This window comes from Rhineura floridana, chromosome 6 (assembly GCF_030035675.1).
Source record: "Rhineura floridana isolate rRhiFlo1 chromosome 6, rRhiFlo1.hap2, whole genome shotgun sequence".
NCBI lineage: Eukaryota > Metazoa > Chordata > Lepidosauria > Squamata > Rhineuridae > Rhineura > Rhineura floridana.
Window position 1 is genome coordinate 109553165 of NC_084485.1, and position 16341 is coordinate 109569505.

Consider the following 16341-nt stretch of genomic DNA (forward strand, 5'->3'; position numbering starts at 1 on the left):
TGTATGTGTTTGGGAATATCTCTCTCTCTCTCTCTCTCTCTGTGGTGTGTGTGTGTGTGTGTGTGTGTGTGTGTACATGTATGTGAGAGGGTTGGTGTACAAAGTGTGCAGCAACAAAGCCCCTAGTATAAAAAGTAACCACAAAAATGTCCTTAAAACTATTCTGGTATTTAACTATATCTTTAACTATCATCAGTGACTACTGGCTACAATGGCTAGGTTCTTCCTCTACTGTCAGAGGCAGCATGTCTCTGAATACCAGTTGCTGGGAATCACAGATGGGGAGAGTGCTGTTATGTTCAGGTCCTGGGTTTGGGCATTTGGTTGGCCACTGTGAAAAGAGGATGCTGGACTAGGTGGACCATTGACCTGATCCACCAGGCTTTTTTTATGTTCTTATCTATAGTTCACATGGCAGCTGCAGAAAGCCTGTCCGACCATTGGTTCACATGGTAGATGTGGGGATTCCTACTCTTGTACCGAGAAAGTGTGATGTTGTTATGAGAAGCCTCATGCTATATTGTATGTTTCTTTCTTTGGGCTTGTTGAATGCAAACTGTAAAGAAGCACAGGAAAGTAGGCAGAAAGATGGCAGAAAGTTTCTTGCATGGATATGTTCCATTAGGTGACAAGATAATACTGTATAATTAGTACTTGAAAGGCAATGTTTATTATCACAAGAACCCTTGTCTTGCTCTCACTGATAGCAGATACATGGAGATGATTGCATCAAAGATGTTCATGGGCTGAGGACACATGTGCTGGACTCTTGTGTTCACTAGAGATTCAGGTCAAAGGCTGTAAGAAAAGAAGGTTGCTATTTAATAATAGAAAATGGGATGAACCTGGCCATTTCATGAAGATGCAGGCAGAAATCTCCATGGTGATACATCCCTGTGTTTTGTACTACATCTTGCAACCATGTTATACAGCTGGGAGGTATCTTACATAAGGCCTTTTCCTACTAATACAAACCTGTTATTTCAGCTTCACATGTATCTTTTTACTGTCATGTGGCAAACAATCTTTTTCATTCCCACTAAACTGGCAGACAAGTTATTTGTAGTAGATTTTGGCTGACTGTCCTTCCTTCTGCTTCCTTTAAGCAAATTGATAAATCTGTATTTGTACAATTCTTAATTATTTTTATTCAAAGCAAAAAGAGAAAGATGCTTATGTACTACATAACAACTCATCACGTTGTATACAGCGCTGTAAAAGGAAGGAAAAATCAAACATAGTGTAAGAACTTCCACAAGAATATAGTAAGAGCCTGCTGGATTTATTTATTATAAAATGTATACCTTGCCTTTTTTTCAAAAAAGGAACTCAAGGAGACTTACAATACTATCAAACATTATATAAAACAAAAACAACAATATTGCATCAAACAACAGTTATACCCCTATTGCATTCATTATATTTGTGTGTAAGTAAATATGGAGAGCCAGTACGGCGTAGTGGTTAGAGTATTGGACTACGACCTGGGAGACCAGGGTTTGAATCCCCACATAGCCATGAAGCTCACTGGGTAACCCTGGCCAGTCACTGCCTCTCAGCCTCAGAGGAAGGCAATGGTAAACCCCCTCTGAATACCGCTTACAATGAAAACCCTATTCATAGGGTCGCCATAAGTCGGAATTGACTTGAAGGCAGTACATTTACATTTAAATATATAGAGATGAGTGGGCACACATTGCCAAGCCAAGCCTCCTCTGGCACATCACTTTAATTCAGTTTATAGTCTTCCACAAGTTTGAGGGTGATTGGGTGAAGTGGAGAAGCTTTGTTTATTCTTGGAGGCTCTGTGTGTGATTAAGAATTCTGCACAACCAGGGTCTGATCAAACTCACCTGGAAGGGCATCCATAACATGGTGATGGTTATGGTGGTATACTGTAGAATTGTATGCATTTATGGTTTATTTTATCATGTTGATACCCTGCTCTGGGATTTATCTGATGGAGAGTGGGCTAAAAATAGTTTAAACAAACATGGGCACTACCATAGAAAAGGCCTCTCTTCTTGTCATTGTATGCCACACTTCAGAGGCCTGATGAATCTGGAGCAAAGTCTCAGATGCTGAATAGAGCATGTGGGGAGGAGCATATGGAAGACAAAGGGTCCAATTAGTCCAGAATTCTGCTTCCAATACAATCCAGCTAATTTTTTTTGAAAGCACAACAGCAACACATCAAAGCTATAACGCTCCCCTCTGAAATTGGGGGTTCTGTTACTTATTGTATATTGCCATTGTTAGACTTACTTTACTAGAATTTGTCTAATGCCCTTTTAAAGATTAGGCCATTGCTGTTGTCAATATCTTTAAGAAGGCCACTTATATAATGTTTACTGGGTTCCTTCTATTCACATGTTTGCTGAAACTCAGAGAATTTTGAACATTTGAGAAGTCAGGACTTCCCTTTGCAGAAGCCATACTGATTCTTCTTCAGTAAGGCTCATTCTTCTAATTGTTTAGCTGTAATCATGCTTTCCATCAGTTTGCTGATATTTCTTCCTTCACACGCCAGAATCACCCTTAGATTGGCTGAGTGACAATTGGCAGTGGTAGCAAAGAAGATGTTAAACCAGCACCACCCAAATGTGTGACAGATTGACAGGTGCACCAGCTTTCTCTTCCTGGGGAAGAAGAGATTGATATAATCCTCTTGTTAATTAGTTACATTTCCATAGTCTTGGTACTGTTAAATAACTCCTTTTCTTTTGGTTGTTTATGACTCTGCTGCTTTCTAAGCTGGACTCAGATCTGTATTTTGTCCCAGGTGCAGGTTTTCTTTTCCAATTGTAATTTGAGCTTGACATCACCACAATGAGGTTGAGTTCACACATTTGTATGATTTGCAGAGTACCTAATAATTTGAATGCACAAAGCTTCTAGCAGAAATCACACTATTTGATGACTAACTGCGAATCATAGCCCACCAGGAAAAATATCCCCAAATGGGAGCCACTCTGGGAAGTGCAAAGAAACAATGATCTGGATATTAGGCAATTGGCTTTTTACCAGCACTGTTACAGCTGTAGCTTCGACTTTAATGGCAAAAGTACCAGGGAACAATAAGGGGCCCATAGAACTAAGCAGCACTTGGCTCCTTAAAAAGACAGACAGGTAGACAGAGACTGTAAAGGAGACAGGAGGTTTAAAAAGAGAACAAATTAGATTATTTTGTATAATCTATCCTTGGAACAGTATACTTGCTCATTTGGTGATTTATTCCAGAAAAAAGGGTTTTCTTTACAAAAATCCAAGATTTGGTCCAAGATTTGTGTAATCAAAAGTTCCATAAAAACAGTTTGATTTTTAATTTACTGCCAGTTGTTTTTCTTCAGTTAGCCTTCATCACAACTTTAACACACTAATTTCTGTCACACAGTGGAAAATGGGGGGGAGAAATAAAACCTCTTTTAAATAGCTGCACAATCAACCCTGTAGACACAAAATGTAAGCTCCATACCTAATGGAGTGGCAGGTCTTAAGACTTCTTATACCACACACAAATGTTTCAGATCAGATGTAGTGGCTGCTACTTTCACCCAGGGTCACAGTGCTGACATGTTATTCCAGCTGCCCAGAGCTTGGAAGAAAAAAGTAATAAATTACAATTACAATTACATGGCCCAAAAAAGTAGTAATTGCTGTTACAATTACAATTGCTCTGAAAGTAACTGATTACTTTACTTTTTCTCAAAAGTAATCACTACAATTATATTTCAATTACTTTTTTTAAAAAAAAACACCTACAAGGTGCTGGCCTTGGCTGCTGCACATCTAAGTAGCCTAAAAGAACATTAAAAATAAACACACACATACAGAGGTAGTAGAATAATTATTTTTATTCATAAGATAGCAATGGTGGTTTCTCCGCTAGTAAGGGTGGTGGAGTGGGAGGCTGAGGCTGCTACTCAGATCTTTGCACGTCAAACCAAGTGCCACCCCCACTCAGCCAGCCAGCATAGTCACTCTCACTTAACCACCTTCCAAGCAAGCATTCTCCCCTGAGATGCAAAAAAGTTAAAATACTGCAAATGCAGCACAGTAGCTAGAGAGTGTGGTGGAGGCCACTTTGTGTGCCAAGTGCAAGCACACACACACACACACACACGCACACACATGTTGTCATCTTTCACCTCCACAGTTCTTTATCTCCATTCTGCTGCTGCCTCCTTCTCCTCCTTTATCCATGTTCTTGCCCTCTGGCTCCTTTTTCCCTTCACTCCATTCTTCACCACCATCATCCATTTTTTTAAACAATTGTTTTCTCCACTTCACCCCATTTCACTCTTCACCTCCTCCCTCGTGGCCCCTTACCCACCCACAGAGCATGATGGAAGAGCGATGCTGCACAGAAGCCCAGTTTGAGGCACATGATTTTCATCCACAAATCAGAGGAGCAGAAGACTTCCCCTGCTTCTCCCCCAAGTAATGCCCAAAAGTAATGCTGGAAACAATACAATTACTCCACAAAAGTAATAAAATTACTCCTCATTCTATTACAATCAAAATGTAAAGGAATTACCCATTAGTTCCTCAAAAAAGTAATGAATTACAAGTAATTCGTTACTTGTAATGAATTACTTCCAAGCTCTGCAACTGCCAGCAAGTAAGTGGACAGTGAGTGATGTTTGCAGAGATCAACAGCTCAAGTTGGAAATTTAAGCCTGAAGTTTCGCAAGCAGAAGGTGGACCAGGTTCTGTTGATCAAGCAAAGGCAGAGCAGAAGCTAGCATTTATACTAGGGCCAACTAACCTAGAGGCTTCAATACTGCTTGCTAGTCACCAGGGCCAATGTTGCACACCCTAAGGTTTTCTGAACCCTAAAAGGCCTGATCACAGATAGTCCACCAAATGCCCTGTGGAAAGGATCCTGTTATTTGTTGTTGTTGTTTAAAAATGTAGTTTAATGTTTCTTGTAAGCTGTCTTCAAAGGATTTGAATTTTGAAAAGTGGAATATAAACTAAGGGCTCATCCAGACGACTGCAAAATGTGTGACACGCCTGCTATGTGTGTTCATTATTTTTCGGTCATCCAAATGACGTCTCGCGCTGTTACACATTTTTGCAGGTTAAATCCGCTCCTTGCAATACTGGCAAAAATGTGATTTGCTGTTTAAAATCAGGAATCATCCGCTGTGCCTTCAGGAGTTAGGATGCAATACCACAGACTTTACAGCTGATGGGCGGTTCTTGGGCATTTCCCCTTGCCCCTTCTCCTCATTCCAGCCAATCACGTATCTGCACTTTTGTGCATGTGTGAGAATAAGCCCAGGAAAATTGAACCAATCATTGCAATGGTGGGGTGTTGGGGGGGGTCTGCAACTACTGCGCAGATGCATTTTATTTTTTGCCAGCCTGCAAACTGGGCGGCTGCTCGGGGTGAGATCTGCAATGCACAGCAAGCGAGAAAGGGGGGGCCGTCAGTTTCAGCCTGCCTCCAAAAGCCTTGTCAATTTCATTCTACTTGCTGGGGTTTTTGCTTCAAATCAGAAAAGCATACATTGGTTTAAGTGTAATATTGCAAATGCAAACAAGAAAAGAGCTTCTGGTCAGTTTCAAGCCTGCTCCGGAAAGCTTTGTCAATTTCATTCTCCGTGGGAAGGAAAGGGAGAAGAAGGGGGGGACACGTTTCTTGCTTTTTTGGAGAAATAAGTGCATTGCCAGCGTGTGTATCTCCTTAAATATCAATAAAGGCAGAAAAGCATACATTCGTTTAAGTGTAATATCGCAAATGCAGACAAGAAAAGGGTGTCAATTTCATTCTCCATGGGAAGGCAGGCTTGAAACCAACCAGCAGCCTTTCCTTTTGAGGCGAGAACTCCTTTACAGCCATATTGTGCTTCGTTGCAAAGGGGGAGAGGAGCATACGTCATTTTTTTGCTGACCAATTGGTTGATAGGGGGAGGTTTTAGAGGCGGAGCTTGGAAAAAGCGAAAAGAATGTAGGGGTCTTACTGCTGCATGTGCGGGTGCAAAAAAGCATTTTTTTTAATTGGGAAAGAGCAAACTAAAAGGCAAAGTGAGGACTATCAGATGACAAACCGAATATGGAGGAGCTGGACTGAGACCAAGATGGCTGCGTACTAGTGAGTACAGCAAAAACAGATCTTAAAATCTTTAGCTTTACAGCTTTATAAACCAAAATATTCTACTAAAGTGGAGACAAAGCTAACATCTAGCCTTAGACTCTGACTTTTTGACTATTTCAGCCCATTCATTTAACTGCTAAGCTCATTATCTTGTTTTGCTGATTTACCACCACCACATGAAAGCCGAGAGAGACGCAAGATAAGGTGTCTCTGTATTTTAGCATGGAAGATAAAACCAAAAGAAAACCAAAAAGAAAATAATATATAACAGCAATTTAAACAACAACTTAACTTTTAAATTACTTTTAAAGTGCTGACTCTATACTCGGTCGATTAATTATGGTTTTAACCAGACGAAAATGTAAAGAATTAGGCATTGCCCTAAATAATGAAGATATACGAGAAACCTCTAAAGAAAAACAAACTAAGATTACACTTTATTACCAGCCAATGACGAATGCAACATCAACAAATGACACAATAGACAAGATAGATTTGAAAGAACACTTGTCTTTTGAAAATCTTTTAACTGAATGGGATATAAATAAAATACCATCATGGCTGCCAAACAATGAAGAAAAAAGCAGCCTTTTAAATCTAGCCCAAGAAATAGAAGAAGCAGAAGCCGTTGAAAGTGCTTATGATTTATTGCCACCTATAAACCAACCTAATAATTCATTACCTGAAGATGAAGACTCAATGCCTCCGTTAGAGTCCTTTAGAGGACTTTAAAATTAATTTCCAATCCTTTATTTCGTCTGCAGAGAGAGAAAAAGAACATGAACAAATCAAAATACAAACAACGCCTGTAAATGAGGACTGGTATCAAATGGTATCTCAGTCACTTACACAAATTGCCAAATTTGTTGAAGAAGCCAATTCGCTTCTAACAACATTAACAGAACTTATAGTAAAACGTGTAATACAAACGGATGTAGATACCAAAGAACCAAATATAGTAACACAGGCTCTTCAGTTAAGTCAAAGGCTAGACCATCATCCTATAACAAAAACAAAAGAAATAAGCTCTAAACCTCTAATGCAACCCGTGAAAAAAATCAAAAAATATCAAATCTATTAGGAAACATCGTAAATGCCATATGAGATTTGAAAAACTTTTCAAATTACTTGATGCAGAAAAAGCTCCGCCAGTGGGAAAAAAGAAAAGAAAACGAAAGAAGAAGGCAAAGAAAAAAAACACTGAGTCAAAGAGTATAGTGCCATCTAGTGAAGAAAAATTGCAACTAACCCCAGCACAGGATATACAAAGAATATCAAACTCAGAGAATAATCAGGTAAATTCCAATCTCGTTTTGGCTGAAGGAAAATTGCAATTAATCTCAAAACAGGATGTACAGAGACTATCAAGCTCAGGTGAATTCTAATGACCAACTAACAATGAGCTTAGACAAAGGCCTACCCTCTCATTCAAATCAAAGTAATAGAGATTGGAATTGAATTTTGAATGAAAATCAGCTGGCTTTAATAAATTACCCAAAACCAAAGGGATATTTAACACAAAAAGAACGAAAGAGACACTTGATTAGTATTGTCAATAAAGTATCGCCGGGATTGGTCCAGTTAAAAGATATTATAAATATCGTATATTTATTCTACAACTATATTAACGCCAGAGCTATCGTTACATTTGTCTCGAAAGAAAAAACAACTTTATTTCAGCGTAAAAGTGAATTATTGATAGCCCAAAATATTTATATGGCTAGAATTTTTGACAATACAGCCTGTCCTAAAAGACTTATGACCCGTCTTTCTAACCCTGGCAGTTCCCCAAATCCATGTGAGGTTATTACACGAAAGGCAGATATACATAACCAGCCCAACATAGAAATAACAAGCAAGGAGACCATTAAATTTCTACCTGAAGAAATATCGCTACTTGAGACCTTTGCAACTCTATCTCAGGAGGCAAGGACAGAAATTAGATCCAATCTTGAAAATTTACTAATCACAAGAAAAGAAATGGACGCAAATTACGTAAGAGAAAATATTAATGTCCCCGCAGCAATGAAAGAAGTAAATCAAGAGACTCCATCACTAGCTACGCCCAGTCAAGAAAATAAAATTGAGATAGAATACCAACAAACCTCATCAGAGACTTCGGAAAGAAAGAGACATTTGCCAAATTTAAGCACCAACTGACATTATAATAATTCAAAATTTTCTAATTTAAAGATACTTTCGTGGAACATTGCCGGTTGGAATAATAAAGATAAAGATCCATCATTTATGAACTTCTTAGAGCAATTTGATATCTTGCTCTTGCAAGAAACTTGGGTAACAGCAATGATGAGTTTTGATGGATATGCAGCCTTCCAACTAAAAGCCGTACCTAGCCAAAAGGGGGGCCATCCAAAAGGGGGTTTATGTACATTTATTTCGATGAAAATTAATGCTTCTATTACTAATTGTGAACCCTTATTGGGTCTAGCTAATGCAGTGCTTGTAACAATATCGCACCAGCAATTATTACTACTTAATGTTTCTTTTCCACCAAGCAGAGAGGTTAATTCGAGTGCCACAAAATCTGCTCAGCTCGAGAGTTATATAACAAAATTATTATTACGGTATCCAGCAGCTTTATTAATAATAACAGGTGATTTTAATTCCAGATTGGGTTCATCTGATGAAGCCTTGTTTAGTAGATATAAAATGATAGTCCCCTCATTGGACAGATTAATTTCTATACCTACTAGACATGCAAAAGATAAAAGATCTAACCATGCAGGCCTTTCTTTAATGCAAATGATTTTCCAACTAAATTTAATTCTTTTGAATGGGCGTACAACTGGAGATCTGGAAGGTGAATTTACATACTTTGCATCTAGAGGTGCGTCCACAATAGATCTTTGTATAGTCTCTCAAGAACTTTACCATTCTATAGAGAGATTCGCAATAATCGATAGGCCTGAGAGCGATCATTTATACCTGTTAATATAATTATAAAATTCAAAGAGGTTCAAATATATACTGACCTGCAATCATTTTCGATTACTGACTGTGAAGTCCGTCCAAGTAGACTTAAGTGGATTCCGAAACTAGAAAAAGAGATTGCAGATAGATTGAACTATGAAGGCAATCTGGCCCAAAAAGATCTTATACTTCTTAATAATCACCAGACCGATCCTTATAATCAAGTCCAACAGATATTAAAGGATCTCCAGCAGATTTTTCAACCAAGTATAAAAAATAACCTAAAAAATCGTAGGTTAAACTCCAAATCATGGTTTGATCATGAATGTGTAGAGAAAAAAAAAATCTAATTGCCACCTTTAAAGATTATAAGACTAATAGATCACAAGAACTGCTGAATATATACTGTGAAGCCAAGAAACAATATAAACAACTTGTAAATAGGAAAAAGAAACTAGGGTTAAAAGAAATCTGGATTAATTTAAATAATGCAGCCAAATTAAAAAATTCCTCTTTATTTTGGAAATTAATAACAAATAATTGGTTAAAAACTTTTACAAACCTAGAATGCTATATTCCGGCACAAACATGGGAATCCTATTTTAGGAATTTATATAAGGATGATTTAGATTCTCAAATCCCACAAAAATCTACTGTTATAAATATACCTGAATGGCAACCAGTTAATGTAAAGGAAATCCTAGATTTACTATCTAAACTAAAATCAAATAAAGCTCCTGGGCCAGATAATATTCCTGCAGAAGTCTTTAAAAACAATGCAGAATGGTGGGCCCCGGTACTTGCAACACTTTTTTCTTATATAGATCATACTATGCAAATACCGGCAGACTGGGGTATGGCAATAATAGTCCCGGTTTATAAAAAAGGTGCAACGTCTGATCCAGCTAACTTCAGACCGATAAGTTTATTAAGTGTAATTAGCAAATTATATGCTGCCCACTTATATAATAAATTAATAATTTGGACTGAAAACGAACATATTTTGGATCAGGAGCAAGCGGGTTTCAGGGCGTCTCGTTCAACTATAGATCACGCCCTGGTTTTACAACATCTAGTAGAGAAATATACCAAAAGAACAAAGGGCTCTCTTTATGCTGCCTTTATTGATTTTAAGACAGCTTTCGATTCAATATCTAGAGCCAAACTATGGGAAAAATTAGAAGGTACCAATATTGACTTACGCCTACTATCATTGATAAGAGGCCTCTATGAAAATACTTACCTTAGAGTTAGGTGTAATAATAAAGGCCATCTATCAAATTCTATACGTACCCATAAAGGTGTAAAACAAGGTTGTATATTGGCCCCACTTCTGTTTAACATCTATATAAATACAATAGTAAACTTTTTAGCAGCAATTCCGTCTCATCCCCCAATACTAGCAGAATCACCTAGATATATACTACTATATGCAGATGACTTAGTTTTAATATCCCAAACTCCTATAGGTTTAAAACGATTACTATCCGCTACAACAAACTTTTGTGATAAAGAGCACCTTATAATTAATTATGGCAAAACAAAAGTTATGACCTTTACAAAAAATAATAGACTGCCGATCCATCTTTGGCGATTAAATGGGCAACTAATAGAACAAGTATCTGCTTTTAAATATTTAGGGATAATTTTACAACCATCTGGATCCTGGAAATCACATACAAAAATGATTACCCTAAATGTGATGAGGACATCGAAAGCTCTGCTATCTTTTTTCTACAACAAAGGGGGTCAAATTATTCCTGCTGCTATTAAAGTTTTCGTGGCAAAAGTAATCCCTCAGTTGACATATGGTATGCAAGCCAATACCTGTCTAAATTTTGCACCACTTGAGGCAGTCCAAAATTTCTTTTTAAGGTCGATTTTGGCAGTTTCTCGTTGTATCCCAAATTTTATTATTAGGTTAGAATTAGGACTACCCTCAGTAGAATCATGTATTTGGAGTTATAGAATCACATTTTGGCTGAAACTTCTATTTAATCCAGTAGGTCTGGCACCTCACATATTAATTGATAATCACCAATCTACTTGGAAACAGATGATATTAAATAAAATATCGTCTTTAGGTTTTTCTACACAAATAATTCTAGACCTAGGCTATGAAAGGGCCAAAACAATTATTATCCAATGGATCAAAGATATTGACCACCAACAGCATTTGATGCTGATAAGACATCATAGATATAATTTAAAACCTTTGAGTCCGATGGCCTATATATCAAACTTGACGATACCTAAATGGTGTAGAGCCTTTACTCTAGCAAGATTTAATATTTTACCATCTGCATTGCTAGAGGGTAAGTACAAAAAAATCCCTTTAATTGAAAGAAAATGCCCATGTGGCATTGATGAAATAGAATCAGTTGCACATGTCCTGCTATATTGTCCGTTTTATAATACTCTTAGAACTCAATTAATTACCCCTATTTTGAATTCGATTTCCGGAAAAAATGACAGTTTCTACGTGGAATTTTTATTATCTGATCGACTTTTTAAAATCACTGAAAAAATTGCTAAATTCTGTGCCTCAGCTATTCAGATTAGGAAAAATATGATACTCTGAATGTGATAATATTTTAACTTGTATTGAATTGTTTTTAAAATAGTTGTTTTAACTATTTCTATGTTGGAATGCTTCTATGGTATGTCTGGTCTGTGACCGCAATAAACTTATCGTATCGTATCGTAAACCGAATATGGAAACCGTGGATTATCCCGCTCCTTTTGGATAAGCCCTAAGTGTCATTTGTAAGATAAATGGAATTTATGTTCCGGTAGCATTGCAGCCCCAGCCCAATTGCTGTGGAAACTGTTTAGCAGAGCCTTCAAAATATGATTCAGCATGTCAAGCTTTTGACTTGTCTATGGATGACTAGAATTCGGATCCTGGCTTGCCCATGGATTTATTTATGTCTCTGAATAAGTCAGTATCTTTCCACATCAGTTCCTCATTAGGAAATGTGGCTAGTCATCTGGAGCCTTCAGATAAGAAGAATCTATAAATCTTAATCAATTAAACAACTTGAATTCCATATGCTTATCCATTTTGCAATGGTTTGCCTTCAGTAACAAACAAAATCAAACCTCTAAGTTTTGCTTATTAAAACAGAATTTAATTGCTTCCATAAATAACAACATAGAACTACTATTTTAATTCAAACAGAATGCCTCATTTGTATTTTTAACAGCCACTTCTAAACAGAGCCTCTCACCCAAGACATAAATGAAAGTTGTCAAAGATTTGTCAGCCAGTTTTTGTGAGCATTTGCTTTAAAAGATCATTGCTTTCAAAGCTGTATTAGTTGTTTCATTAGACAGGGTTTGTTTTTAATAGAGATTTCCTTTGAGAACTAGACGAGTTGGATAAAACACTGCAGAACCTTTCAACCTTGTTTCAAAAACTGCCTGCAAATCTCAACCAAAACTAATATCACATTTTGATTAATCTTGGGTCATACCCAAGCTATACATTTAAAGCATTCTTATACTACTTTAACAATCATGACTTCTCCCAAAGAATACTGGGAACTGTAGTTTGTTAAGAGCGCTAGGATTAGTAGTTCTGCTAGGGATCTCCTAACAATCCTCAGCACTTTAACAAACTACAGTTCCCAGGATTCTTTGGGGGAAGTCATGGGTGTTAAAGTAGTACAGAAGTGCTTTAAATGTACGGTGTGGATTTAACCCTGTTCAAGTGTTTGGAAAAGACCCCCCCCAATCTGTCAGGTTACAGCAAGGCTACCATCATTACATCCTCAGGAAGCAACAGGGTATTGGGATACTGACAGGACCCATTGCTGAAGCGTGCCCTGGGCCCCCCTTTCTCCTGCTCAGTTAGTGTGGCCATGTGGACTACTTTACAGAGAAAAGTTCTCTATTTGAAGGCTATACAATGAGAGCCTACTATTTGAATTCTTCTATTTCAGAGATGGGCAATATTTTTGACCGCATTGGCCAGATCCACCAGATAAAGGCCAAATTTGACAGGTAGACAGGTCAACCCACCTGTTAATCACATGCTGTTAGTATGACATCAAATGATTGACAGGTGCTATGTCCCACCCACCAGTCAAAATCCCTTGCACAGCAGTTCACAAGTGCCAGAAGAGGGCAGGATTGACTTCCCTGTGCGTCAGCTGATGCACAGGGAAGTCAATCCTGATTGCTGCAGGGTTTGACTGCCCATACCAGTTCCCATGAGGAATTGGCACATGCAGCCAAACAGGGCAGGACTGAACTCTCTGCCCATCAGCTGATGAATGGTTGGTTCAACCTTGTCCATTGGGGTGATGTTACCTGATTCACAGGTAGGTGTGGTTTAAATAAAATGGCCTTGTGGACCAAATTGGAACCCCTGGTGGGCCAAGACTGCCCCACAGGCTGGAGGTTCTCAACTGCTCCATTTGAAGGGCTGCTCGGTCCAACCCCTGTTTAAAGATAAAGAACTGTAAGATGGGAGAGTAGGGGAATCACCAGAAGTACCTATAGTGATTTTTAAATGGTTTGTTTTTCAGGACTGTCATGAGCCAGGCAGAAGGGAGGAGGCTGGTCGGAGATGACTCAGAAGATAAGGGCTTGGACTGGGAGCATGGGGGGGAGGAGAGTGGGGTGAACTTGCAGGATGCCCCAACCCCAGTCTCAGACACTACAGTTCCCCCTGCTCCTGATTTCCCCACTGAATCACCACCTAGCTCATCGGACACTCCCCAGTGGGTCACGCCCCCACTGCCAATCTCTGAGATGCAGCCAGGCATGTCGGACATTTCCCTGCCCAGCACTGCCCAGTTTTCCATGCCCGAACTATTAGAAGCCCCCCTCTATCAGAGGGGGCCCCAGAGATCAACCCACCTTCACCCCATGCACAGAGGCACCAGAGGTGGGAAGTTCAACAGGTGAAATTGAGGAAGGGCCTCCATGTGCGCACACAATCCAAGCCTACTTAAGCTGACTCGGGGGGAGCCCTACTGCTGAGTCAATGTCTTAATACCACATTAGCATGCTTAGTCAGTGTTAGTTTAGGGCCAAAGTTCCTAGTAAGCTTAGTTAGGTTAATGAGGTGCACTGATTTCGATGTATCCATCACTTTAATAAAAAGATGAAAAACACAGACACATCTGCGACTGAGACTTTTGACGACGGACAGGACAGGGACACAAAATTTTTTGCTAACGTGCCAGCATATCTGATATTAATGAATAAATAGATAAATAATAAATAAATAAAAATGAATGCTGTACAAAGACAGTTTCTTGGAAAGATGCTTCTTGAAAACTGCAATTGTTTTAATCCCCCTCAGCATGCATGTTCCCTGAGCTATAGAAGGAATGGATTTTAATAGTGAAATTATATCTGATAATGTCTCAGTGAGGATCTCTAGAATAAAAATGTCCTGATGGTTGAAGGGTTACATTTATCCATCCTTTCATTTTCTGTCAAGAGAATTGTGGCTAATTTTTATTTATTTTGAATGAACAACTTGCTCTGCAGAGGTTTCTGAGGCATAGTAATTACATACATGCTTCAACAGCATCACAGTATGTAATCCATCATTGATGAAACTGTTAGAACAAGATTGCTCCATTTCTTCAGCTGGGATGAAACTTGCCAGTTCAATCAATATATGCAGGCTGCTGTGAAGTGACAGACACAATATGACACTTAAAAATTAAGAATCCGCAAGGGGGCCTAAAGTCACATAGCCAAATTTAAGAGTTGTTTATGTTAATTTGGTTGTCCTGATCTAACTGAGCAAAGCAAATTTTATAGGTTATATTTTATAGGTTAACTGCTCCTTATTTTAACAATATATAAACACAAGAAGAAGGTACAGGCAGGCCCCACTTATACGGCAGGTTCCATTCTGGACTGCCGCCGAAAAGCGGAAACTGCTGAAAAGTGGAATCCATTGACGATAATGGTGCGTGTCGCACAAAAATGACGCGAAAATGGCGCGTGACGAGCAAAAAACCACCATAATTAATAATCTAGCCTACTTGCTTTCAGCAAAGAAGGGTTTAAGTGCCTTCAGGCCAGTCCAGTCACCAGAAGGCCATTGCAGGAAGAAAGGAGCCTAGTGTTGTGGAGATGTTAGACGGGAGCATTCAGGAGTAAAGATGGATGCTCCTGAAGGCTGCAATTCTAAACACACTTACTAAGGGACTAAGCCTCGTAGAACTCAACAGGACTTACTTCTGATTAGATATAGTTTGGACTGTGCTGTTGGAAAAGCTTGACTAGGAATCCTCTGCAAAGACACCCATATCCGAGCAGGGTTGGTAACCCTCTGCTTGGAATGCCCTGCCCTTATCTTTTAATGTGGCTGCTCCAAACTTCTTTACAGATTTGACCCTTCAGAAAGAGGTCTGAGAAATGAGTAAGAGTAAGAAGATTCTCTACCTTTTCTGTCTACCCTGTGGGCTGCTATAAACTCACTTTGACAGCCAACCCCATTCCAGTGAGTAATAATTGACAGAGACAAAACACACATGGTTTGGTGTACCTTCACAGGCAGCAGCTTGGGAACAACAGTTGCAGCCACACTTCCAAATATGTGAATTCTCTTTTACCACTATTGGGCAAGAAACAAACTGCCATGCAACCAACAAGGTGCATCATCAATGCGTTTTAGGGGGTTGAGCTTAGCGCACGCAACCACTGCTGTTGCTTCTATGGCAGTAAGGGAGTGAGATTAAAGGTAAATGAAATGCAAACAGAAAAAGAAGACCAAAAGACAGTGATCCTTTCCTAAATGCAATACCATACCAAACACAACAAGATTCCTATGAGTAAGGCAAACATTCCACAACCAGTCAGGATTCATAAGTGAAAACCAAAACTAAAAAAATCCTGGCAGCCAGTCAGTTAATGCAGAATGCTGCGGCACGATTGCTGACATGAGTGTGATCCTATCAGCACATAACACCTCTGCTCTGAAATCTGCATTGGTTGCTGATTTGCTACCAGGCCAAGTTCAAGCTGTGCTTTCCATGTTATGGGTGCCACATAGTCCTTGTTCTGCTCTTGCAAGAAATCAGTCCTGTAATGTGGCAGCACCTGTGCTTTAGAACTCCTTGCCTGTTGACATTAGCGCCTGTTTTCAGCACCTGCTAAAATCATTTTTGTTTAGGCAAGCCTAAACATGCCCAGGCATGTAGAAGCTATTGTGTTTTTAAATCTGTTTTTAACTCATTGCTGGTTTTATTATTTTGAATGTTTTTAAATACCTGTCTTTAACTGTTTTTTCCAATAATTTTATTGTTTTAATTCTTTCTGTAAACCACTTTGGGATT

The 16341-nt window shown here is 38.8% G+C and overlaps 1 long non-coding RNA gene across 1 annotated transcript; it reads right to left on the reverse strand.

The window, feature by feature from the left end:
- Positions 1-690: 690 nt before the first annotated feature.
- Positions 691-7131, reverse strand: LOC133386754 (uncharacterized). Its single transcript, XR_009763266.1, has 4 exons — positions 6953-7131; positions 6786-6861; positions 3476-3595; positions 691-798 (listed from the first exon to the last, which is right to left on the reverse strand). It is a non-coding gene; the product is annotated as an uncharacterized LOC133386754 (long non-coding RNA).
- Positions 7132-16341: the final 9210 nt, after the last annotated feature.